Source organism: Microcebus murinus, chromosome 11 (genome assembly GCF_040939455.1).
Source record: "Microcebus murinus isolate Inina chromosome 11, M.murinus_Inina_mat1.0, whole genome shotgun sequence".
NCBI lineage: Eukaryota > Metazoa > Chordata > Mammalia > Primates > Cheirogaleidae > Microcebus > Microcebus murinus.
The window spans coordinates 28733049-28759480 of record NC_134114.1 but is presented as its reverse complement, the minus strand read 5'-3'; the positions used below and the strand labels follow the sequence as shown (position 1 = coordinate 28759480).

At 40.9% G+C, this 26432-nt stretch overlaps 1 long non-coding RNA gene and 1 other non-coding gene across 2 annotated transcripts in view; both read right to left on the bottom strand.

Annotated features, from left to right (window-relative positions):
* LOC142873784 (uncharacterized) overlaps positions 1 to 26432 on the bottom strand; it is a 221321-nt gene that overhangs the window by 163273 nt on the left and 31616 nt on the right. The window lies entirely within an intron of this gene.
* LOC142874199 (small nucleolar RNA SNORA62/SNORA6 family) lies at positions 11530 to 11683 on the bottom strand. Its single transcript, XR_012922016.1, has one exon. It is a non-coding gene; the product is annotated as a small nucleolar RNA SNORA62/SNORA6 family (small nucleolar RNA).

The following is a 26432-nucleotide window of genomic DNA, read 5'->3' as shown; positions in this document are numbered from 1 at the left end:
GAGCATAATCCCCACAGTCTCGGCTCTCTCCCATCACAGACTGATTCCATTTCCTTCCATTTGCCCCCACATTCTGCCTCTCTCCATTGCCACTGTTTCTCCTACTTTGTTTTGTCTTTCTCATCGGTAAAGTCGACACCCTGGTAATTCAATCTCCTGTTCAATGTCACGGTTGAATCAAATCGCTGTCACTCAAAATATAACCCGCGGCTTGAACTATGGTATGGTTGAGTGATCGGGGCAAATATCCACAAATCTGGAATTTCTGGGTTTTCAGCCACTGAGTTACTAAGTGGCTTTAGACAAGATCTTTCCTCTGCCTCATGAGAACAGCTCAGATCCTGTTTGTACTGACTGGGACTCCGTAGGGTGGGACACCTCAAGCGAGGAGAACTCCACCTGCAGCTGGGCTCTCTGTGGGTTACATGGGGAATTGGTCATAATGGGATTTAAGCAGCAAATTGGTGACAGCAGCATTGACCTCACAAGATGGAGGTGGGAATTAGCAAATAATGGGAAAGCTTAACAAAATGTCACTTTCACACCTGGGTAGAAATTGGAAAAGACTGAAAGGGAGACCTGTTTAAAGATGTCTTTACTCATGTAGTATAAATAATCAGGTTTCCCAGAGAAAAATCATTTCCATTCCCACCGCTAGCTCTACTTAAGGTTTAAGGCCAATAAAAACCTAAATAGTGCTAGTTTACAAGGGTTCCGTGAAATGAAGAAAGATGGTGAATCTTTCTTAAGTTCAGAAGTTTAAAGGGAAAATCCTAAGGATGGGAAATGACAAATTGTATTGACACTGAATTTTTTTTAATGGTTCAAGACATGAACCAGGACCAAACATATTATACGAATGTTAGTAGAAAAAGAGTAGAAACCATTGTAAGGATGGGGAAACATCTGGAGGAACAGGGTTTGTTCATGACTTGGAAGTTACAAACACATGAACACACAAATGACTGCAGCCAACTAACCTGATGGACATTTGCTGTGCACTGTGACAGGAGTGTTGAAAGGAACCCAGAGGAGTTGACACTGGTATTGGAAAACCATCTGACAGGACCCAGAGCTAAGATACCCTACTCAGAGATCAGAGACCTTTGCCTAGCAAACTCACTCCAAAGGAGAAAGAGGGCAAGCGGATAGCTCTTAGCTGAGTTCTATCACAAGCTAGGCACTCCATAAATCTTTGTAGAATGGAATTGTTGACAGAAACCATGCTCAGATGGAAGAACTGGGATTTTTCAAATTAGAAGAGCTGCCTTGATGAGTTTTACTGCTCAAACAGAGAGCGGTTTGGGAAGGAAGGAACTCCAGAACTAAATAGTCTCTTTTGCAACTAATAGTAAAATTAGACGGAAAGCAAATAGCAAGAGAGCAGATGATCAAAATCAAATGGAAGTGCACCACTTAAGTAATTGGGTCAGGGGAGAGTAAATGCAGTTCAATTTAGGATAATGTTCAATAAATTGCTTTAAGAAATAACCCAGGGAATACAGGTTAAATGGAGCAATCATGTAGGAGATTGATCTGCAAGTCACAATAAAGAAAATCATTGAAACTAACCGTCAGAGCATTCCCAACATGAGTAAAAAGGCCATGGCTATCCTAACAGCGAAAATGCAAATAGACCCACTCAGACCACAGAGCAGCTGTCCTCATTCATGTGCTTTTTGCTCTTCCTGTGCTAGTGAAAGGTTAATCATTTTCCAAACAGCTCTCCAAACTTAATATATTTCAAGATTATTACAGGCTTCTCCAAATTTCCCTCCAAATTTTGTTTTTTGCTTGGAAAAGTTGACAGTTACGTTCATAGATAGAACGGACACATTACAAATGTTACTACCCACTTGTCAGGTTCTTCAATGGACCACCAGGAGCTGTAGCCCCCCAAATAGGTTTGTCACAGCTAATGGGCTTTCCCCTAAAGAAGGTGGCATATGGCACAAAGACAATACCAGCCCTACAGGTAAAACTAAAAGTAAACTAGGCTCACACTTTCCCCAGGAAACAGAGAAAGTTGCAAATGACTTGATTGACATTTGTCTATCTAAATTTAAAGTGGATTCCTTTAGTTATGAATAAGAAACACTGGGATACTGGTTAATTTCAACGGACATTCACTTAGCCATGTGCCAGGTGGTGCACTGGGCACTGAGGATTCCAAAATGAGTAAGTTGTCCCTTTACCTTCCGGAAGCCCAATCAATTGGGGGACAATTACAACACAATGTACAGGGCAAGAACCACTTCCACTATGTGTAGGGTGATCACATGTGTTCTCTGCACACCTGGTCTGGACATAAATTTGGAAAATGTTTTCAAAACCCCAGAAATTTTTAAAAAAGGAAATGTTTTATTAGTGTCTTTAAGGTCCAACTGAAGGAAGGATGGGGTGGTGAATTCCAATTATTTTGCTAAACAAAAATAGTCTGTTCTTGCCAGTGAGACGGCAGCTTAAGCAATAATATTCTAGCCAACTTCCTTTCTCAGTTCAGTTTGTCCCTTTTTGCTCCAGCCTTGGAGGAGTTTACTCTCCCAGATGGCTGGGATTCACCTGAATTCCGACAAGGAGCAGGACTCACCCAACCAGACTAGTTAAGTGTCTGGATTTCACCAGTTCAAGAAAAACATTTGAAGGCAGCATGGACATTGGAGTGTGAGAGAGATGGGTTTGGATCCTGCTTTGTGGGAACAGCTGTTACATAACCTCTCTGGCCCTCAACCTCCTCATCCATGTAATGGGAATAATAATAGTAATGCCTGACTGTTGGGTTGTCCCTTATGAGGAGTGGGATAATATATGAGACACTGTGCCTACCATATAGTAATAATAATAAGGCCCACTCCATGCCACTATCCTGTTAGATGCTGGGAGAAATGACCCCACTATATTTTGTTCTTCTACCTAGCATGTCTCTGATGCGCAGTGGGCGATGGAAATGGCCTCAGTTTGCCAGTGAATTCCAAGAGATACCTAAGTTGGCATCTTGGAAGGAAAAACATGGAGGGACTACGACGGAGAAGCTACCCCTCCTTCCAGGAAATACTTTCAGAATCACCCTTCTCAAAACAGTCTTGGGAAATGAAACTCCTGGAGTGTCAAACAAGAATCATATCCTAGCCACAGTGAAAGAACTGGAACTGGTAGGATTTGGCCATAGAGTGGGAATGAAGCAGGAAAGGGTAATACTACAGAAGAGAGGTTGAATAACTAGCCAAAGACATACGGCATTTCAGAAGTAAAACTTGAGTGCCGCATGCTTCACGGCCAGCACTGCGCTCCATTGGGCATGAAATGGGTTTGCTTTTGCATTGTCAGAGCCTTAACACCTGGTGTCCAGCACCACCTAGAACCTACAACCCCTGGCGTACCTACCAGCACTTAATCATAGTATGCACTTTGTAAGTGCTTATAAATAAATAATCTTAAGAAAGATCAAACTAAGCATGCAGTAGCTTAGAATCTTCACTTTAACCAAAACCTAATAAAAATATACATATCAAAATAAGGAGATAGCTTGTTCTGAGGTAGGAAAAAATGAGATGTTTTGTTCCAAACTAGCAAAAACATTCAAGTAAGTTCCTCCATTTCTACCCAATCGTTATCTTACAACATTTTTTCCTGGCTTTTGTTTTATCCAAGACAATTTGCTATTCATTCTCAAAAGCACCTCTCCAAATAAAATAGATTTCATCATGAGTCAAACTTACAACATATTTTAGTAAAGAAACACCAGATAAACACTAGGAGAGCTAATACTTTGGTGCCAAACAACCAAACAGATGTAATTTCTACCACTTCCTACCTTTCCAAAAGACATGATTAATGAAAAATTTTAGGAATATTCTAATTCTTGTTGAAAAGCTTGATCGATTTATTGGTGCTTGCAGCCAAACAATAACCAGGTCCACGTTTCAAATCGCTGCAGATGACCCAGAATCTGGGGCTCATCATGACTCTATACTTTGCTACAAGACTGGTGCCAAGAAAATTTCCTTCCAGCTCAGTAATCCTACTTCCTTTCTGGATAAATTCTACATAGCTTTCCCTTTGCTCCTGCCTTGGGGGTAAGATTCTTTGCAGCAGTCTTGTTAAATAACTTCTGTCTTTGGAAGATTCCTTAGATAAAGTTACACCGTGTCTCTGATCCCCATCCTTGGAACAATTTCCACTTTCCACCCAAACAATACCTTCCACAGAAGTCTCAGCCCAGCATCAATCCCCCTAGGAAGCCATCACTGTTCCTTTTGTCCCAGGACTAGGTTAGGTTCTCCTGCCCTGTGTTCTTACAGTACTCTATGTCTCCTCAGTATGTCTTCACACCTGATCATTAATTTCTATTGAATTTCCTATCTTTCCAGCTGAACTGTAAGACCATGGGGAAAACGTCATACTATCACTACCTGATGGTTAAGTAAACCTTCCAAAATTGTATCAGCCTTACAGTCCAAATATCATTCCTTTGCATGAGGGAAAACACAGCACTTTTACTTAAGCTAATTGTCTTCTGATATCCATTGTAACTTTTATTATTTTTATAGTTGAACCCCAGGAGTTTAAACACAGAATATGACCACACAGTTAGGGATGTCTCTGGCTTTTTTTTTTTTTTTTTTTTTTTTTTTTTTTGCAGGTAGGCTCTGGCCAACTTGGTGTGAGTTGAAGAGATATATATGTGCAACTTCCAGGTTGTATAATTAAAAAGGAAGCTTCTTTTCTAAATACTCTTTTACTCTTCTTAAAGTGTGGGAAGAAAACACAGTGCTAGTAAGTCAGCTTCAACTAAGGAGATGAGGATGACAATTCGAGGGATGGCAGGACAAGACAGAAGAAACCTAGCTCCAGGGTAACCTTAGAGAACAGAACCACCTACCCCCCCTGGACTGCTCGTCTATCTCTAGACTGCTACAGCAGAAAGAAATAAACCTATCTCTCGTTTATGCCTCCGAATTTTGGGATGCTCTCTTGCTTTTACTTTTGATCTTTTTAGCATGTTAACTTAAACCTTAACTAGCAACATATCAATTTCAAATTTCAATAATTTAATTTTGCCTACAGAGGAGACATTTTTGAAGTTTCCTATTCAAGTTTGCAAGCATTCATCATTACTACCACCTTGTATACAGGAAACTCACAATCATTTACTATTCATGTAGCTTCTATCCGGCAGCAATAAATAATGTAGTATAACTATGTTTACCAACCGCAATAGAGTAAATGCTTGTTTGCTTAACTGATGGTTGCTGTCTTAATTTGGAGTTGGTAAAAAAAAATGTTATACTAAGTGGTACAAACTGGCAAAGTGACCAATTATCCTTCTCAACATTATTTTGGAGCATGAAGAGTCCTTCATGTAAACAGTATATTCAACTAGGTCTAAAACATTGTACATTATCACACCCATCCCTAAGAGCTTGTGAGACTACAGCCAGAGGGATACTACTGATTTTCATGGGATGTTCACAGGACCAGTCTTGGGCCTTCACACACTTCACACCGCCACACTTTGTATGTCTGGGTGTCTTAGAAAGCCAATATTTTGCTGTTAAAAATAATAGACCGCAGGTGATATTGCAATAGACTTGGTCCTTCTTATTCCTTTTCATAGTACTGAAACCTTGAAGGCAGAGAGAATACTCACAATGGCTGGCAAGGGCTGTCTCAGCCTTTAAAGCTCCTAAAGCCACATTTAGCTGTCATGGCCCATGGACTCAACCTACGCCACAACCGATTTTCTACAGACTCAGTGGTTTGCAGAGCCCTCCAGGTGTCTCAGGCAGGCCAGGTAGAAATAAATCCAATTCCATTCAAAACACAAAACCGCGACCCATAGTCCTCTAGAGGAGATAGAGAGCCTCTCCTCTGCGGATAAGCTTTTCCTGCTTTTAATCCATTTATGCTTCCAGTTACACCCAGAATGGATACCACGTTCCCATCAGGACTCATCTACATGGCTAACGACAACACTTCCTTTGGGTGTGACATTTTTAAGCAAATGTCATTTTCCCAGAGAGGCCTACTCTACCCATACGAGCTAAAATTCCAAGTTTCCCTGACACTTCCTATTCCCGTAGTATTATCCTATGTGCTCCACATTTTACTGGTTTCTCTTATTTATTATCTGTCTCCCCTACTACAATGTAAGCTCCACAAGGACAGGGAAGTGTGTCTTTTTTGTTTCATGTTATATTCCTAATTCCTAGAATAGTACATGGCACAGAGGAGAAGAAAGGATTTTAGGAAATACTTGTTAAATCAATAAATGAAAAGATACCCTTTGTAAATTTTTGTATTGAGTACCTCGGCAATGCATGTGGTTACGCCGGTGCCTGCTCACAAGCTCTGATGCCAGCCTCGTCCACTGTCAGGAGTCCCTCACTTGATTTGGGGTTTTGGGTTTTCTTTCATTTATAAACACAGGTCAAGGAATCAGTATGTAAGATGGCATTGAGGGCGATGGAAAGCCTCAACCCAAACGCCCTCAAACCAAAACAAAAAAAAAATTGCTTTTCTATCATAGTTAAATAGGTTTGGCTTCTGTTATAGGTTGAGTTTTGTCTTCAAAATAGATTTGTTTGAGTCCTGACTTCCTCTGAGTACCTCTGAATGTGCCCTTATTTGGGAGTAGGGTCTTTATACAGGTAATCAAATTAAAATGAGGTCATTAGGGTGGGTCCTAATTCAATCTGACTAGTGTCCTTATAAAAAGGGAAAATATTGACACAGAGACAGATATGTCGAGAGGGAAGACAATGTGAAGACACACAGGGGGAAGACAGCTATGTGATCAGAGTGATTCTTCTACAAGAGAAAGAACACCAAGGATTGCCAGAAAGCACCAGAAGCTAGAAGAGGCAAGGAGGGATTCTCTAGCAGGGCATCAGAGAAATCATGGCCCTGCCAACTCCTTTCCTCCATAACGGTGAGACAATAAATGTCTGTTGTTTTAAGCCACTTGGTTTTTGGCACTGTGTCTCAGCAGCCCTGGAAAACTGATGCAGCTTTATAGAAGCCTCACTTCTGAGCTCAAATTCTATGATCAGGACCATTTATTTCTCTATCTCCAGCCTTGGCTATGACACTGCAGGCTCAGCTGGTTCTCCTCATGTACTCCCAAGACGGCTGCTAGCAATTTCCAAGTCTTCATGCTTCTTCATATCTAATGAGGAAGAGAGAGTTGAGTTTTGCAACAGCCAACTGAAGTCTGGGATCTGAGTCTCATTCCTGACATAGACTGATTTGAGTCACGTGCCCAAATAGCAACTCAATAGCAGTGTCCAAGGAGATGGACTGTACAGATTGCTTTAAGCCAACCAAACTCTATCCCTTGAGATGGCGGGGTGAGGGGGGCTGGATCAAGCCCTGAAGCAATGCTATTGGTGCCCGCCTACACCCTGCAGTGCTCATCCCACACACCCAATGCTGCTTACTGCAAACACCTGCTACTCTCTGCTTGAAGCCTTCCCTGTCTTTTCCCTTCTGACTCCAGGAACATGTTTGGCCCATGCATGGAGCAAGCTAGAAGCTCTAGAGTCAACACCCTCAGAAGCAGCCCCCAGCTAACAATTAGCAGGAAATTGGCAGATTTGTCTGAGCAACCTCTCTCTTTGGTTGGGGTAACACTGAGGTGTATTCTACAGACCATCCCAGAGTTTCCCTGGGGTTTCGTGCTCCAGTTGCTTACAATGGTTGGTTAGCACACTTAGTCTGTTTGGGCTGTTATACCAAAATATCATAGACTGGGTTGCTTATAAAAAGTAGAATTTTATTTCTCACAGCTCTGGAGTCTAGGAATTCCAAGATCAAGGAACCAGAAGATTCGGTGTCTGGCGAGGGCCTGCTTCCTCGTAGACAGCCATCTTCTTACTGCATCCTCACATGGTAAAATGGGCAAGAGAGCTCTCTAGGGTCTCTTTCATGAGGGCACTACCCTATTCATGAGAGCTCCACCATCATGACTAGTCACCTCCCAAAGTCCTCACCTCCTAATACCAACACCTTAAGGGTTAGGAGTTTAACATATGAATTTGGAGGAACACAAATATTCAGACTGTAGCACGCACCCTTTATTGACTTTCTTTCCTCCCTATCTCACTTCCCCACCCCCACCACTATTTCTACCAGATAAACCACTTTTACTTAAATCTTTTTGACAGGTTTGCTTCCAGGGGTATCTAAATCAGGAAAATACCTAATAAATTGCAAGGGAGGAAATGTAGAGTTCTGTTAGGAGAGAGAAAGGGTAAGACTAGAAAGTACTGGAAAGTCCGATGAGTGTCTACCAGGGTCAATTACTGTTTTCTCTTTTTTCAGTTAATTATTATTTTTTCAGTCATGTTTTTTCTACAGTGATGTTAAACAGACAAAGCACAGCACTGCCTCGCAGGCCAGAAAGCATGCACGGAGGGTTCCATTTCTCCTACCTGCTGTGTTCTATTTGCGGGGTATTTCTCCTTATCATCTCTCAAGTCCTTACTTAATGAAGACTTAGAACGATGTTCTTTGTCCCTAAAGAGTATGACCCCAAGAAAGCAGAGCAGCGCATAAGGACAATTCATCTCACACCTCTTTCCAAGCGTCTATTGCTAAAAGTGTTAGAAGGGCATAGTCAACATCATTCCCCATCACTTGGTTTCAGAGGACAGCATTAGAGATCGGAGCAGAGTAGAGCAAAGATCCAAGTCAGAAAGACTCATTATCTCTCGAGTATTCTCCACTATCCACTTGAACCAGTTCCTCTTATCTTAATAAACTAACTTAAAAAAAATCATTTTTCATTCAGAAATGGTTCCCTTAATGAGGTCAGTCTTGCCAAGCCCACAGCCTGAGTGGTCTATCTGTATGTTAAGCTTTTTCCAACCTCTCTAGAACGTTATGCCATCATCCCCGGATGGCAGCAAAATAATTCCTGGGAAAATCTACCCTGTGTCTCCTGCAAGCAAAGGCGGCGCTTTGCAAGTGTTACGGGACACATCCTTCCAATTCCCTTTTGTTCTCTGAGTATAAGCAGATGTGAGGCATTCTTCTCATTATCTTGGGATACTGTGTAATATTATTATGGTGTCAGGCTGTTAGAGGCAGCAAACACTGTACAACAACAGCCTTAATTGAGGCTTAGAGCTGAATCGTAAGTATGTAACCTTACTTCAGGGTGTTTGCAAATGCTTTCTGGAAACAGTTTAAAAAGATGTTTTCAATTGTTCAAACAGCGGCTTGCCCTGCCAAGATCAAGTAAAAGCTTCTTAAGATATGGGCACAATAAACATATTTCTTAAGATTTCAATTTCAATATTTTTTTTTTCAGCCAGAAGCACAGCAAATCTGTGAGCCAGAAAGCCTCATGCATGCCACTTCCTGGACTATTCCAGGGAAAAACTAATGAAACGCTGCAAAAGTTTCATTCAGATCTACCGTGATCTCATGGCCACAGAATTCCACTTTTTCTTTGAAGTTACTTTACTATGATAATAATTATCTGTCCATGAGTCTGGACTTGGCACTGGCCTATTCCTGGGGATGGGGGTTTGGGTGCATGCAACAACAGCCGGTCCTCAGCAAGGAAGCTCCCAATGTGGAAGGCTGTCCATCAATTTTAGCAGAGACATTTGTCACCATATACATGAAGTTACTAGTCTTGCACTCCTGTGGCGAATTACAGCTCCCAAATGTTTGTTGGAGGCACTGCAGGATTCTGATGTACACATAAAAGACAGAAAAACCTGGGTCATTTAAGATTGGTTCCAGGCATGAACTGTTAAATGGCAGTTTGGTTCTCCTTTACTGGATAGAGTAAAAGAAAACAGAAACTGAACATTTTGAAAAGGACATTCGGAACAGAATCCAGAGTGCAGAGGCATATTATCCAGGCTGTGTGTTATGCAGGCTTTTTCCAAAGTCTGCTCCCATAGAGTTAAATCCTATTGGTTTGAGTTTTGTTTTGCTTTTTTTAATGACTTATTAGCATGTGTACAAGAAAGGGACAAGCTTAGCAAGTTCATTTCTTTGCTTGTTGGTGAAAACAATCAAAAGTTGGATGGGAAAATCCAGATGAATGAAGGAATTGTAAAATTTCTGTCATACAGATCCTGGAATCCAGAATTTAGGGTTATTCTATCATTGCTGTCTTTCCAATGAAATTAATAATGAAAAAACCTATAAAGTGTTGTTTAAGCAATGTATTCAATTTATAATTCCATATACTTCAGCAGGAAATGGAGAAGTGGTGATGGCTAAATATAAAGTATCATATAATTGCTTGGTAGGATTTCCAAACTCCAATTTTTGCCATGGAAATATTTTTTATCTATATAAAACTGCATTTCTTTGAAAAATCCATAACTCACTTGCTATAAGTTCAGCTGAGTTCATTCCTGCCTCTATGCTCATGCCCAACAGGAAGCATGGTTTAAGGACATGTTTAATGTACTAAACAAATGAGATTTAGCCATTATAGTTTTTCTTTATCACCATTTTTCATGACTGGAACTGATGATATAAACAGACTTTTAATTTCAAAGTAACTTTGGCAAGTTAAGGGGGAAACCCAGTGCTTGGCACAGTCCACATTTTTCTCCATTGCATCCTCTCCTGCTCTGGTAACACTACTTAGATTTCTAAATTTCTTTTTAAAAATCCTACTGGAGGCAAAAGCTGATGATGGGACCAAATATCCACAAAAGGCCAAACTATCTAAGATGCTGTGGCCAGGTATTAATAATAGAGTAAGCATAGTCAGATCTGAGTTCATAATCGTGGCTCTGTAGCATACTAACTTTGATATTGTGCAACTTCTCTGAACCTTGGTATCCACATCTACGAAACAGAGATCATATTACCTGCTTCACTAAGTTATTGAAGGGCTAGAAGGAGATCCCATGTGCCCCTTGCCACAGAGCTGGCAACATAGCATTTTATTCAACATGCCTAGCACTAGTTGCTAGGCACTAGAAAAATTTAAATAAGTATAAAAACTGGGATTTGAACCCCTAGGCAGTTTGGCTCCAGAGCCTAGAGCCTAAACCACTAGGAGGAAAAGCCTTCATATTCATTCAAATGGGGATTCATGAGTAGTAAACATCGTTGTTACAATTGAGGTTATATCAGTCAGCTGTTGCTCTATAACAAGACATCCCAAAGCATAATGGCGTAAAACAATAATCTAACATTTCTCACTGTTCTGTGGGTCAGCTGAGTAGTTCTGCTGATCTGGGTTATGCTCCGTTGATCTTGGCTTTGGCTCACCTGTGTGCCTGAGGTCAGCTGGCAGGTTGGGTGGAGGCTGACTGGCCTTGGAAGGCCTCAGAGGGCCTGAATCTTTTCCATGTGTCTTTCACAGTCCTTTAGAGGCTAGGTTGGTCATGGTGAAGAAGCGATGGTGACAAGAGATTCAGTCCACAGTGTACCACCTTTGTTAACATCTCACTTAGTGCAGCGAGCCCCTCACCAATGCTATCTTGTTATTTAAGAGGACTAATCCAATTTGGTGAAAATCTACATTAGAAAATATTTTGTTAACATTATATTTGTAGCAAGGATTACTGTCAAAGTCCACTCATTGCGCCAGAAACCCTTACGGTGTTAGCAAAAACATTGCGGCTCATGTAGCACACTATCTACCCTTGTGAGCTCATCAGCCAGTCAGTGACCTCAACTCCAAGCTCTAACAATGTACACAGAAAATATTTTTGATTAAATTATTTTATAGGAATATGTGCTAAAGTATAGCAAAATATGAACCTGATACCTACTTTAAGTAAATATAATTTGTAATTATGTATATGCAAAGGGATTAAACTGACACCACCAGAAAAATACTTTAAAAGTTTGTTCTTCCAAGTAATCTCAATGTTCCTCCCTGGGATCCATTTTTACATAGTCATTTGCATAGAGTTCTGAAAGTCGTTGTGCTTCATTTGGTTGATTTTGTTTATATGTTTGGGTAAGAAAGCAAAAGCAAATTGAAGCCCAGCCCATGTCTGTATTATTCGAAATTCCTTTTAGCAGGATCAGAATTGAAGAATTTTACCTTAGTAAAAGGTCTCTTAGAGTAATCCACAAGTGTGGTTCTGAATAAAGGCAGAACAAAGAAAGTAGTGAGAAGAAGGGAGGAGAAAAGTGGGGAAAAGAAAGGGAGGAAGAAAAAAATAAAGCAATCTGGTTGGGGTTGAATCCCCTGGTTGGAGTTGAGTCACTCATCCCAGGGAAAGAAAACTTCTAGACTACAAATACATAGGAACAATTTCACTCATCCATTTATAGTCAAAAATCTAATATTCACCAAGTATTGTGCTAAGCATTGAAACCAATGCCAAAATCAGTATTATCATGACCCCTGGCCTCCAGGAACCTACAGTATAGTGAGGAACATAAACATATAAACCAATAATGACAATCTGCATTAAGTAAGGTTATGCCGGTTGCTATAGCAACCAAACCCCCCAAATCTCAGTGACTTAGTATAACAAATGTTTATTTCTTGTGTGTGTAACAGTATGAAGCAGGTGTTTCTGATCTTATGGCTTCAACATTTTCGACATTTGGTTTCCAAAGTCTCAGTAAGAACACAAATAACCAATATGAGGAATGAAAGAAGGGTTATTATCACAGATTCTACAAACATCAAAAGGATAATAATGAGTAAACATTATGAAAAACTACATGCCAACAAATTCCACAACTTAGATGAAAGGAACAAATTCTTGAAAAAATACACCTTACGAATACAAACGAAACATGAAGTAAAAAATTTGAACAACCCAGTCGCTATTGAGTGAATTGAATTTATTATTTAAAACCTTCCCACAAACAAAACTCCAGGCCCAGATGGTTTCACTGGTGAATTCTATCAAATATTTATGGAAGAAATAAGTCTAGCCTTACACAAACTCTTTTAGAAAATAGAGGAGGGAACACTTCCCAACTCACTTTATGACACCAGCATAACCTTAATGCCAAAACTAAATAAAGACATTAAAAAAAAAAAAAAAGAAAAGAAAATCACTGGGCATTGTCTCCATTCCAGCAAAGAGTATATATGATTTTATGAGAGAGGTTTTCTCATGCCAGACTATATATGGGATACACTACATTCATTCACTTTCCTTTTGACAGAAGTCATTTACATGACTATATCTAATAACAAAAGAAGTAAGCAATGTTCGTCTAGCTGTGTGCCTCAAGAAGAAAAGAAACTAGATTTGGTGATGCTAACAACATAACATGATAAATATTATAAGAGAAATACGTACAGAGTGTTAGTATAGCACAAAAACTATGACTGAAGAAATGAAAGAATGAATGAATGGATGAATCAGCAGTTATCCACCGGTTTTAGCACCTTTAAAATTGCCTCTACCTAGCTCCAGATGCAGCAGTAACTGTACCAATAGGAATACAGATTTGCAAATCACTAATGGACTCTGTTTCAGTGTTAACTTGTGGCTGAACATTGGCCATGCGATTGCTTTCTGTGGGGCTTGGCAGCAAGCCTGGCCTAGAATTAAATGCCGCGGCTCCAATTCTACGTTAAGTTAGTGGTATTATTCTTCTGCACTCATTTTGCCCACCAGCCCCTCAAATTTGCCTACTTTTTTGTTTCTTTGAGAGGGTGGGAACAGGAGGAAGTGGAGAACTCCAGAAATATACTCTAGTTGAATTTTATAACAAACACTGTGTGGTCTCCCTGTATACATGAAGAGTTGGTAGAATTTGTTTTAAAAGATTTAAAACTGTCTCATTTAAATGTGTGCCACATGCCTCCCCCACTTATTAACTCTTTTCCATTTTCTGTAAATCTGTTTTCCCTTACTTCCATTCCCCATGCTACTATTTTTCTTTCCTCAGTTCCTGACCTACCACAATATCCTCTGTTGCACTCTAGAGCCCAAGGGAAGACACGCCTGCTAGCAGTTTCTGAGCACAGCTCAATCCAGATTGCCACTCTCTGAAAATGGAAATGATCGTATCCTCCAAACACCAGCAGCACCATTTGGAGAAGAGGTACATTACCATGGCAAAGAAACCTGAGAAACCTGGCTGTTTAACTAAAACAGAGCACGATGACATTTCCCATGTCCTCACACCTCCTTTATAATTTCTTCAATCACCTGACTGCATCTGCAAGCATTATGAGTTAGAATTTCCACCGTCTTCTTCATCCACCTCTACCCTAAACATCTCTTAGTCACAGCTTCCCTGGGACCTTGCAACCATTCCTACTATACAAGTAGAACCAGGAAGGATCTTCACTAAGCACCTTGAACAGCCCAGCCTGGTGACAAAAGAATAGCCTACCAGCTACTTCTTATATTTCTTCCTAAGACATTTCTTCGTAAGACATCTTATGTTCAAAATCAATAGTATTAAACTTATACTTTATTGTTGTTAATGTATATTAGGTTCCTCTCTCCAGCTAAAATTTAAGTTCCATGGGGGCAAGTCAGGTCTCATGCCTTGCACTTAATAGGTACTGAATAAATATCTGTTGATTTGATTTAGGTCAAAAAAAGGGTACAGTGACTAGTTAACAGGTGCACGTCCCTGAGAAAAATAATACCACAAGTCTTTCACATCGATGATGTTCCTTGTTATGGCATTTGGACTAGGACTAATAAAGAGAAGACCAAAAGGAAAACTCGGTACTGAGAAGAGGGGGTGGAGAAAGAGGGAACCTGTCCCCCAGTTGGGGGAAGTGGAAAGTCAAGAGCAATTAGGACTACTATTTACATTGCTTGTAGGGCTATCAGAGTTCAGAGAACAAATTGCTCCTTGGTGGCAAGATTTACCAGTTCCTGCCAGAAGTAGCCCAACTAATGGAAGAATATTGGGTTAGCATTGAGCATGAAAAGTTGTTGGTATTCTCCTGTATTTGAGTATAGTAGAAAACCATGCTAGGGTGGCCAGAAAAGGCTTTGTGAGAAGAGGAACACTGAAGCTAAACCTTGAAGGAATGTGATTTGATTAGGTGGAAAAGTCAGAGAGAACTTTTCTGTCTGGGGGAACAGCATCAGCAGAGACAAGGAAGCTTCATGGAGTTTGGTGAATCAAGGTCTTGAAGAGAGTGGAGGATCTGCCTTAGACCAAGAATATTGGAAAACTGTGAGAAATATGGTGGGGTAGTTATCGTAAGGTCTGTTTCTGGGGAACTTTGAAAGCCAGCCACGGGAGCAGGAGGTCATTATAGATTGTCATGCTGGGGAAGTCCCTGATGAAAGTGCTATTCAGGGACTAGTCCCACCATGGCAAACAGCTAAATAACCTCCAATACTGCTAATTATTTCCATGTACAGTTTCCTTGTGAGATCAAGTATAGCTTAATCAACCAGAGTCCTGATCTTTGTGAGCTTAGCCTGAGCCAGAGACCACCTTGACCTTTGTCTTCTTGACCTCAGATGAACTTGTTCCTCACAGTCCAGTGCTAATTGAACAGTCCTCCACAGTTTAGCCTACTGATTCATTATTTGCACAGTGCTTTTTTCCCCTTCATTTTATAGTACCTGAGCAAGCTGGTGAAGTCCAGGTTAAAAAATTCGCACATAGCATCAGTGTTGAAGAAGATTGTTTAGGTGGTACCACACCTGCTGTCCAAAAATATATGATAGCTACTTGGATATACATATAAAAGGACAACTACACAAAATAATGATAATCAGAGCTGGAAGTAGCAGCTCACACCTGTAATCCCAGCACTTTGGGAGGCCAAGGCTTGAGTCCACGAGTTTGAGACCAGCCTGGGCATGACAGTGAGACCCTGTCTCCACACACACACACACACACACACACACACACACACATACACACACACAAAAAAATTGTAATTAGCCAAGCATGTTGGCACATGCCTGCAGTCCTAGCTATTTGAGAGGCTGAGGCAGGAGGATCGCTTGAATCAGGAGTTCAAGATTACAGTGAGCTGTGATCATGTCACTCGCTGCACTCTAGCCTAGGTGACAGAGTGAGACTCTGGCTCTAAAAATAATAATAATAATGATAATTACAAAGAAGTGACATTTGGGACTTCAAAAGCTAGACCATAAGAAGCTTTACAATTTCTGCTCAAGTTTCTTGAAACATTTGTTCTTGGAACTCAAATACCATGGTGGGAGGAAGCCCAAGCCAAAGGCCCAAATGGAAAGGAACCAAGGACTGGTGGACAGCCCCAGCTGAGCACCAACCCGCCAGCCATGTGAATGAGCCCTGTTGGAAGCTTATTCTCCAGTCTCTGTCAGGCCAACCCAGCTGAAGCTGTGTGGAGCAGAGACAAGCTTTCCCCACCAGGCTCAGCTCAAATGATAATTTTATGAGTAAAAATAAATGATTGTTGTTGTTTTGAGCCACCAACTATTGGGGCAGTTTGTTATATAGCAACACATAACCACCGTAATATATATGTGGAAATCAACTTTGTCTCGCCTCACACAATTTATACACATACCACTAACTATCCAGGAATTTCTGCTAGTGTGATTATTCTGGGTGAATCTCTCTATCTCCTCCCCCCCACAGCCTTTGCTCCCCCTGCCTCGGGATGTGTGTGTGTGTGTGTGTGTGTGTGTGTGTGTGTGTATGTGTGTGTGCAGGCACTGTGCCATGGGCTGCCAATGTCTATCAGGTAAGGTAGGCAAGCCCTCTGCAGACTTCCCTAAGGAGCCCATATGAACTAGGTCTCAGTCCCAGGATCACCTTCAAGCTCATTTATCAATGAGATCACATAATCAGTGTCTCAATGCGGCACCTACATGTCTTATTCCTGTTAAAAGGCTATGCTTCTTTTTAAAAAACTAGTGAGAACTTCAGGCACTATGGCAATCTTCAAAGATACATTTAGTTGGGAAGTCTCAGATTTCAGGGCATAAACAGCTTTCCTTTGGATCCATACCTAAACCTAACTTGATACCCTGAAGTTTAGACCACATAACCATCTACCAGTCAGCTAAACGCTGACCTCCCTTACCTTATATGCAGGGAAGGGCTGAGATTCCCTCATGGGAAGAATACAGGGCAGGAATATGGGGCCACAATGGTGGCAGGTGTTCCTGGCTATTTCTCCTCTAGACCAGTACTTCTGGAACTTTAATGAGCATACAAATCACCTGGGAATATTGTTAAAAACATATCTGATTCAGTTGGCCTGAGATGGAGCCTGAACTTTTACATTGCTAATCAAATCATGGGTAGTGGCCAATGCTACTAGTCTATACACCAGATTTTAAATAGCAAGGATTTGACCACCACCATTAATAGTAGGCTTTCTGTGGCTCTTATATGTAACTCCTTCCAAAAACTGAGCTTGGCAAAATAGTCTCACTACCCCGTCACCACCTTCTCCACCACCATCACCTCTATCACTACCACCTCCATCACTACCACCCCTATCATTGTCTCCATCAACACTTCAATCACTACCATCACCACCACCACCAACTTCTCCAACACCAGCATCATTATTAACAACACCACTAACACCACTACCATCTCTACCACCTCAATATTGCCCATTGCAGACCATTAGAAGCACTTAAATGATAGATGATTTATTTTTCCAAATAGACTCTTCCTTGGCATCTAAGAGATGATTCAACCAATGGATAAGAACTCCAAAATCAAATACTGTGACCTCTGACCAAACAACAATGATTATAATAACTTAAGGTTGACAGTTCGTCAAGCACAGTCATAACAGCAGGGAACTCCAGCTCCTTCTGAAATATTGAGGCCCATTTATTTGATCAAAACAGCTGAAGCATAGAATAAGACCAAGAGCAAGACAAATTTGAATGAAAATAACCTATCTGTCAGGAGACATTTGCCAAAATAGCCACATTCACATAACCACATTTGGACTTGTAGAAGAGTTCGTATTTTTAGAAGGGTAAAAAATACAAGTAGGTGGGCTTAGCTTACAGCTGAAACAGGTAACTCCTCTGTTACATAAAATTTAAAACAGAAAACTGGGGTTTCTTTCCTAATCATTCTTTCTTCCCTACAATCTCTGGGATGAGCTGCCAAACGTGCTTAACATCTGTGTCCACCAAAGTCTAATCCCTGGTGAATATAATTTTCATTGGAGAAATGAGACCTCCGCCCAAGCAGTAGCAGCATAAAGTTCAAAAACATCTGTACTGCTAGGTAAAGATGATCTGTATACATAATGTGGGCAGCAGTGATTTCCTTTGCTAAGCTTCCGAAAGGGGAGAGGCTGGGAAGGCAGAAACTGAGCACAGTCGATGTGAACCTTCTGGGGTTTCAGAAGTGATTACAATGAAGTTCTCTAATTGCTTGTGTGTTTTATTAAGTAGATCCCATTTGAGTCTAAAATCACATGCAATGTTTAAATGTTATTTCTGTAAACTATACAAAACTGTAATTTTCCAGTAAAGTAAAAAAAAAAAAAAAAAGATGCTGTCAAATAAGAAGAGATATGAAATGAGATCGTTCCCCTTATTTGCGAGACAGATGTTATTTTTGGCTCTTCTGTATAATGCAATCCATATTACAGTCTCTTTTTAACCAAACACTAGGAATAGCACACGCTTGCACACAGTGTACCAAAACCATTATCAGGAAAACTTTTTATTAACACTGACAACTTTTCAGGACCCTGGTGCAAAAACCCCCAGCTATAAGCTGCAAACAGGACCCATTATGCCAAGGTAGCTTTTTTTTCATCAGCCAACGTATTCCTACAATAGAAATAAAGCTGTATATTTCCTTAAGAACCTGCTTCTAGGGTTGGCAAATGATTTTTTTCCCCTATACTTCCTGTGAAGCTCTTGTTCTTTTATGCTGACACATTTTATAGGATTTGGGCTTTCTTTATCATCTTCTTCAGAAAAATGTGGAAAAAGAAAAAAGGTGGCACAAAAAATGAGACTCCATCACACTGACTGCCTATTTTACTTAAATTTATCTCCAAAGTTTGATGCTGAGCAAATATCAGCTGAAACTAATTAGCTCCAGGACAAAAATCTCCACATTGAACTGGGATGACAAGAATGCAACCAGAAATGAATAAAATGTACTGGTTGGAAACAGACGACACTTCTGCCAACCAGTAAGTGAAGAGGGAAAAACAAATGGTTGTTATTAGGGTGATTCAATTTTCAGTTCTTCTTCATGGTGGAGAAGCTGATGTTCATTTAAATAATTTGACCTCAGCCAACTGCTAAAGCTTTCTGGGTTTGCTGAGTTATTTCTTTTTATTTTGCAGTGTTTAAAGAGGATGTCTTCCCCTTTGAGAGCCAAGGGGCACCACCAGCTAAGATAACGAACTAACAAACATTATTTGAAGAATCAAAAGCCAGAATACATGGAATGCATAGCTGCTCTCCATAAAGTGTGATGATCTTCACTGTGGCTGATGAAGGTGTGAAGGGGAAGTTACAATGGGGTTCAGTAGAGCCACTGGAGTTCAGTAGGGCCATTGGGGTTCAGAATCTTGGGGAGATTTCTGAGACCACAACTGGACTGCTCTTTTCTATAGAGCAACAGTGGTGGTGGTGAGGACCCAGAGGCAGACATTCTCTCCCAAATGTACCGGGAGTAGTCAGAAAGGACTAGCTAGCCAAGAGGCTCATAACTGCATCCCTTCAGTCCCTCCACACCTTGGGGTCCAGCCCCCAGCCCCAATGCAAGGCTGGTCACCATAGACCAAAATGTTCACTCCCTCCCATACAGCCCTGGTAGGAGTGGAGCCCTTGGGCCTGCCATGATCCTGGAGAGGCTCTTCTGCCACAAGCAGGCCAGTCATTCTTGCTGTAGGTCCAGCCCCACCTATAGTCCTTTGGCCTATGTGAAGGCCATATGCTTCCGTAGACAGTTCCCAGACAGGCCAAAGCCTTCCTCCCTTAAGCACCTGCATCCCTCTCTGGACTCAGGAGCCTGCTTGGCTCTGCCAACCACGAGGCATGGCGGTTGGTAAATGAATACCCCAGCTTTCTTTCTCCTCGGTGGAACAACTCTTAAGTATGTTCTCCCCAGTTTCTCAGAAGGTCTGCAGCAGGACTAACTGCCCACAGTGGTAACACACTCATTAATGTTCCTTTTATTGGCTCTTCTCCCTTCTTCATCTCTTCTCACTCCCTATCCTCTTGGGATCACCTTGCAAATAAACTACTAACACCCAAATCCTTGTCTCAGAGTCTGTTTTGTAGGGGAATCTAAAGTAAAACCCTGCTCTAAGCAACTCCATGTTACATAAAGTTACTCAGGATGAGAATCTGGTGCCCAGCTCACACCCAATCACATGGTAAAATGTTCCCCGAGTTACAGCAGCAAAGTGGCCTATTGAGGTCTGAGAGATAACCTCTAACCACAGTGCTGATTTCCAAGGATAGGGAGTATGTATTAATTAAACAAATATTTATCAAGGGCATTGTAAGTTGCCCTACATGATTTTTAATGCACAACTATTAGGTTCTTTTTGGTAGATCTCAGTAGCAGCATACAGTTAGAAGGTTAGTTGCCCACCCCCAACTTCTTTAGTTTTAGTGAACTAAAATCTCAGACCAAATTCGGCCACAAACACATTTACTAGCAAACAGGCAGAAAACTGTCAAACAAGTTGGATTGTAGGCTTGAACACGCCCCAGCTATCTGTGCTTTTTAGAGCATTGCAAGCATCTGTGCTTTTAGAGCATTCCTCCCCTGAAAAGAAATATTCACCTGAGACTAATGGGATGACATTCTGTAGCAGGATTCAGTTAACCTCAACTGGCGTGAGGCAGCAGCAAGCCTAGGCATCAGTGGTTGGACATAAGACCAATCATATGTTCCTTTAGGGGCCAGCTCTTTCAGTATGCTACCTGTTGACCAGAGCCAACGGTATGCATCTCTTTCCAGCTCCTTGTTCAATGGCTTCATGTTGACAGTTTAGCCATGGTAAGAGTATTCATACCACAGAAATTAGCAAACACTACAGATTTCCCCAGAGAGCCTGTTGTGAAACATGTACCAGCATAGCAATGGCACCATCTCTGAGAACCTACTGGCTTCTCATAGCCTGTTCACACAAGAGCAGGAAATGTCTCAAAAATATATTTAAGCCACCCACTTATCTGCAATGCCACTATCTTTATTTATTTATTTATTTTTTATTTCAGCATATTATGGGGGGTACAAATGTTAAGGTTACTTATATTGCCCATGCTCCTCTCCCCAATCCCACCCACCTGAAACCTCCACTATCTTTATTAACATAACATTCATTCATCATGTGAATTAGTAAAGCTTTTCGTACTGATGGGAGATTGCTTACTGAAGGTGCCTTCAAGTGTGACTTTTTCTGACTAACCGTAGGCCAAGTGCTCTGAGTATATTCCTGATCAGAGGAACTGATCATTTCTAGATTGTTGCTTAAACCACCACTTAGATGACACTGCTGATGTTGAAATGTTTGAAAGTTGCACACATTATACTAAGGGGCTTACTAAGTACCGGGCATTACACAAGGCAGGTCTCTACAAACCCCTGGGCATCACATCTAGAACTTCTGAGAAGGCCTTCATCCAACAAATATTTGTTGAGAAGTTACTACATGTGAGTACCTGTGTGATGTGCTATGGGAAATTCAAAGACAAAAAACATAAGGGGCCACATCCTGGTGACCTTTAAGTTCCATGAAGGACTTGTGACTCCCACAAGAATAATGCGCCCAACATCTTCTCTAATTCGCCTGCTGGGTGCTGAGGTATAAGGACGGAGAGTGCATTAGGGATAGTTGGGTTCCAAAGGCAGTGCTATCTCATGGGGCTCAAGACACAAAGCAGGTCCTGGCAAACAGCCAGAAGGAAATGGTGAATGGGTAGAGGAGAGAGTGAGTGGGTGGGGAGAAATGTCACCAGGTTAATGAAGATCATGAAGAAGCTTAAGAATTATGTGATTCAAATTAAGCCTCAGACCAAACACAACCCCCAACACTACTCTCACCAAGTTCTCGAAACTGCTGCACTCAAGTCAGTCCTTTAGGAAAATTAATGATGTGGAGGCAGACAGAGGGCTTATGGGCCAGATCTGATCAATTTCTTCAACATATGCCACAGCAGCATTGAACCAAGATGTGGTGGGGAGTCCATCCCAAATGCAGGCATTCAGGGGCCTTTTTTTTTTTTTAATCATAGGCAAGTCTAAACAATGCCCCTGAACTATGCTGCTAGGACCTGAGGATAAAAAAGATGAACAAGATCCAGCCTCAGTCTTTAAGGAGGGCACAGTCTAATAATGGTAGAATCTAATAAGAACTATGTGAACAACTGCTGCCACTTCATAAAAGCCTGCCCAAGTTCCCTAGATGCTCTATCTATATAATCTCGTGCAATCTGGTTGGAAAGATTGACCAGAAATGAACCATTGCATTACAAAAGTACAATTGCCACAATAATAGATGTGTTCAAGATACAGGATGTAACCCCAAGTAGGCAGTGATCATCTAGACTGGAGCCTGGGGAGAGGTCAAGAAAAGCTTCAGATGGGATGAGTAGTGTTAAGCAGGGACAAGAGGGTTCCAGATGGTTAGAAGGCACATTGGCCTGAGGTTCCAAGTAAAAGGAATGGCATGTGCAAAATGCAAAGAGGCATGTGCTGCGTGTCAAGTCTAGAAGACTGAAAGAACACCGGATTTGGGGTGTTGAGTTCTTATCTCAGCATTGTTACTGAATAGCTTCATGATCTTGTGCAAGTCACTAAAATTGTATATATCCCAGTTTCTCTGGAATCGGCAGCTTGGACTATGCTAATTCCTACCCAGGTACCTATCCTTCTCATCCTCCATACTAGCAGAATTCCCACTTAGTTTAGGGGGGGCAATGTACCTAGGTGAGAAGCCTGACTTGTCTGAACAGCTGCTTCAGCCTGACTCTCTGCCTCTGGACTACTTATTACCTAAATATTAATAGCAAAGACTTATTTGATTTAGCCACTGCATTTGTGCTTCTTACACACAACTAAATACAATCCCAAATCTTGCACTGTGTGTCAGTGATTCTTCCCAGGAGAACACACCTCCGTAAGACAAGCGCATCAGAATCAGGATCAGAGCAATCTGACATCATTACTGTTTTATTCATAAACTCTAGAAGAAGTAAAATTGAACAAAAACCATTTGGCTAGTGGGAATATTCCAAAGATGAAAGTGAGAAAGATCCCTGTATAAAGTGTAACGGTTTAAAGTAGTTGAGGACAGTGAATTTGATGATTTCTCAGACTCTTTTTAGATCCAGAAATTCTACATTCAAGTCATTTTAGCTAATTAGTTATCAGCACCTTGGATATATAAGGTCATGGGACCAATAATTCCAATGGTGGAGGAAGTGGTTAGAATTTAGAGTCCTTCTGGATCAGTGGGATCAAGCTGGGAAGTGCTAGGTATTTAATACTTCGGTGGTGCTGAAAAGGGCAGGGACTATGACCATATATGCAACAGTGACCTTCACAGAGTTTCCTAGGGAATGCTGTTTTACAGAGCATGAAGTGGAGGTGATACGCAAAGGACCTAGGATGAAAATAAAAGCAGGAGTAACCACTCAGCTAAACACGTATGACCACATGGGCTTCATGCACTCTGATATAAATGCACCCTCTTCTCTTGAGCCTTACTCACAGAAGAAATGGGGAAGAAATCCATGGGTTTACAAGCACAAGATTTTTGACAGTACATTCAGAAAAGGTCCAGATTGCTGGGGTTAGTACACCATCCTTGGTGTGTACGGTTCTTCAGGCTGCATTCAGACTTCCTAACATGTCATGTGTACAAACCGATAAACGCCACCTGCCACAAGCTTATTATGTATGCTAAATTCATAGTCAAGGCCTCTGGGTAATAGAGATATAACAGGACATCCACTGGGTTTACCCATTGATACCTGAGATTGTTGGGGGTAGAAGGAGGAAGGTTGGGACACAGATGAAAAAGGCCCTAGAACATGAAACCAGAATGCACAGACCTTTGCAAAGAATCAGCTTTTGGTTTTATAGAGCAATTCTACTCTTTCTTATTTTTAAATTTCTGTGTAATTTTTAACTTTATCTTTATCAATTTCATCACTCCACATTCTTTGAGTTTATTTTTCCCAGATGTATCCAGTGTCTTAAGTTAAGAGATTAGTTCATTTATTTTTTGCTCATTGCCTAGGTATTCAATCTTGTTTTTCCTAATAAGTACAATTACAATAAAAAATATTTCTCCAAGTACTGTCTTGACCACATCATTGGTCTTAAAGTATTGCACTTTCTAGTTTTTTATTTCCTCTTTAACCCAAATGTTATGAAGTGGGCTTTTTTTAAAAAAATATTTCTAGGAGTAGAGTTAGTTTTTGTTTTGTTTTTGCTGGGTTTTTTCCTCTCAGTTCCTAATTTTAATTAATCATGGCCAGTGAACATAACCTATGCAATTTCTTTTTTGTAATTTTTTTTAACATTTTCTAACATGTAATCAATTTTTTCTGCATGTTTAATGTGCTCTTTTAAAAAAAGTACACTGTTGGCTACATACATACGTCAAATTTATCCATCGTGCTGTTCAAATCCTTTCTATCTGTACTTATTTTTAGTGTATTTGATTTATTGATTTCTTAAAAATGTATGCTAAGTTCATTGTGATTGTGGAGCTATCCGTTTATCCTAATATCTTCTATTTGTTTTTGCCTTACATGTTTAGAAGGTACGTTGTCAGAGTCATAAAGGTTTGACTGATGTACTCTTCTGTCACTCTGAGACACTCCTCTTTTGCCTTGAATTCTTGCCTTGAATTGTCTGATATTATTAATAGTATTACCAAATTTGTTCTATTTTGGTTAGCATATTCCTTTTATGTTTTTTCCCATTCCTTTCATTTCAACTTTTGTGTGGCTTCAGTCTGCTTGTGGGAGAGAGCGGGACATGCTGTTCTGGGCAGTGTGATCTCTAGCTTGTCTCCTGTAATTTGAGCGAGGAACAGAATGTGCTATTCCTCAGGGCAGACCTTCAGCCAGTGTCCTGGTGTGGGGGCTCACTGGTTCACCTGCGTGTCAGAGCCACCAAAGGCCCCACCCGCCTCTCCTCACTGACTGTTCCTGCCTAAAGGCAGACATGACGGACACACTAGTTGCTCATTGCCTGGGTGTGGAAGAGGCAGAGGAAGGGAAGGGTGCACATGGTCCACAGATCTAGATTCTTTCTTGCAGAATCCCAATTAATCACCCTGTCAGTGGCCCCAGGGGACTTCTTGCCAGACCTCTCTGGGATAGAAGCATCCTTGGAGCCACGTCCACAGATGCAGACGTTCTCTCCTGCGTGAAGTTTTGAGTTGTGATTTCCTTCTCCAGTCTGATCCCAACCTTCTTTCATCTTTCTGAAATTCATCAAATGTGAAATTTGTTGAATTTGAAATGCATCAAATTTTTGGCCAACTGAAGACTCCTTTATTGTTTTCCAGCATAATTTTAAACATGCTGAAATATTTTTGCCATTTCTATGGATTTGGAGTGGGAGGGTGATATAGTTTGGATATTTTTCCCCTTCGTATCTCATGTTGGAATTCAATCTCCTATGTTAGAGGTGGGGCCGAGTGGAAGGTGTTGGGGTCATGGGGGTAGATACCTCATGAATAGCTTGGTGGCCTCTCCATGGTACTGAGTGAGTTCTCATTCTATTAGCTCACGCAAGAGCTAGTTGTTTAAGAGAGCCTGGCACTTCCTTCCCCTCTCTTGCTCCCTCTCTCACTGTGCGACACTCTTGCTCCCCTTTCACCTTTCTCCTTGATTGGAAGCTCCCTGAATCCTACCAGAAGCAGATGCCGGCACCATGCTTTTTGTACAGCCTACAGAACCATGAGTCAAATAAATCTCTTTTCTTTATGAATTACACAGTGTCAGGTATTTCCTTTATAGCAATGCAAAATGGACTAACACAGAGAGGGAGGTTGCAAGGATTTCCACAATACTTATCCCACTTTTTTCAATTATTTCTTTAGGTCAGATTACCAAAAATGGGATTCTAGGGCAAAGCATATAAACATTTTCAGAGAACTTGATACATACTGCCAAATTGCTTTCTAGAAGGATTATAATAATTTATACCACCATCAGCAGTTCTTTTGCTCATTGTTTAGAACAAAAAGTTAGAGATCAAGTAGTCCATTGGTAAACTTTTTTTAACAGTTTTATAATAGTATAATTGACACACAATAAATTGTACATAAAGTATATCATCTGATAAGTTTTGACATACATATAGGCCTGTGAAACCATCACCACAATCAAAACAGTAAACATACCCAAAAACCCCAAAAGTTTCCTTATATCCTTTAGCAATCCCTCTCTCCCACCCCAGTCTGCCTCACTCTCTCATTCCCAGGTAAACCCTGACCTAACTTCTGTCACTGTTGAATAATTTGCACTTTCCAGAGTGTTATATAAATGGAAACAGATAGTACACACACAATTTTTCTGGTC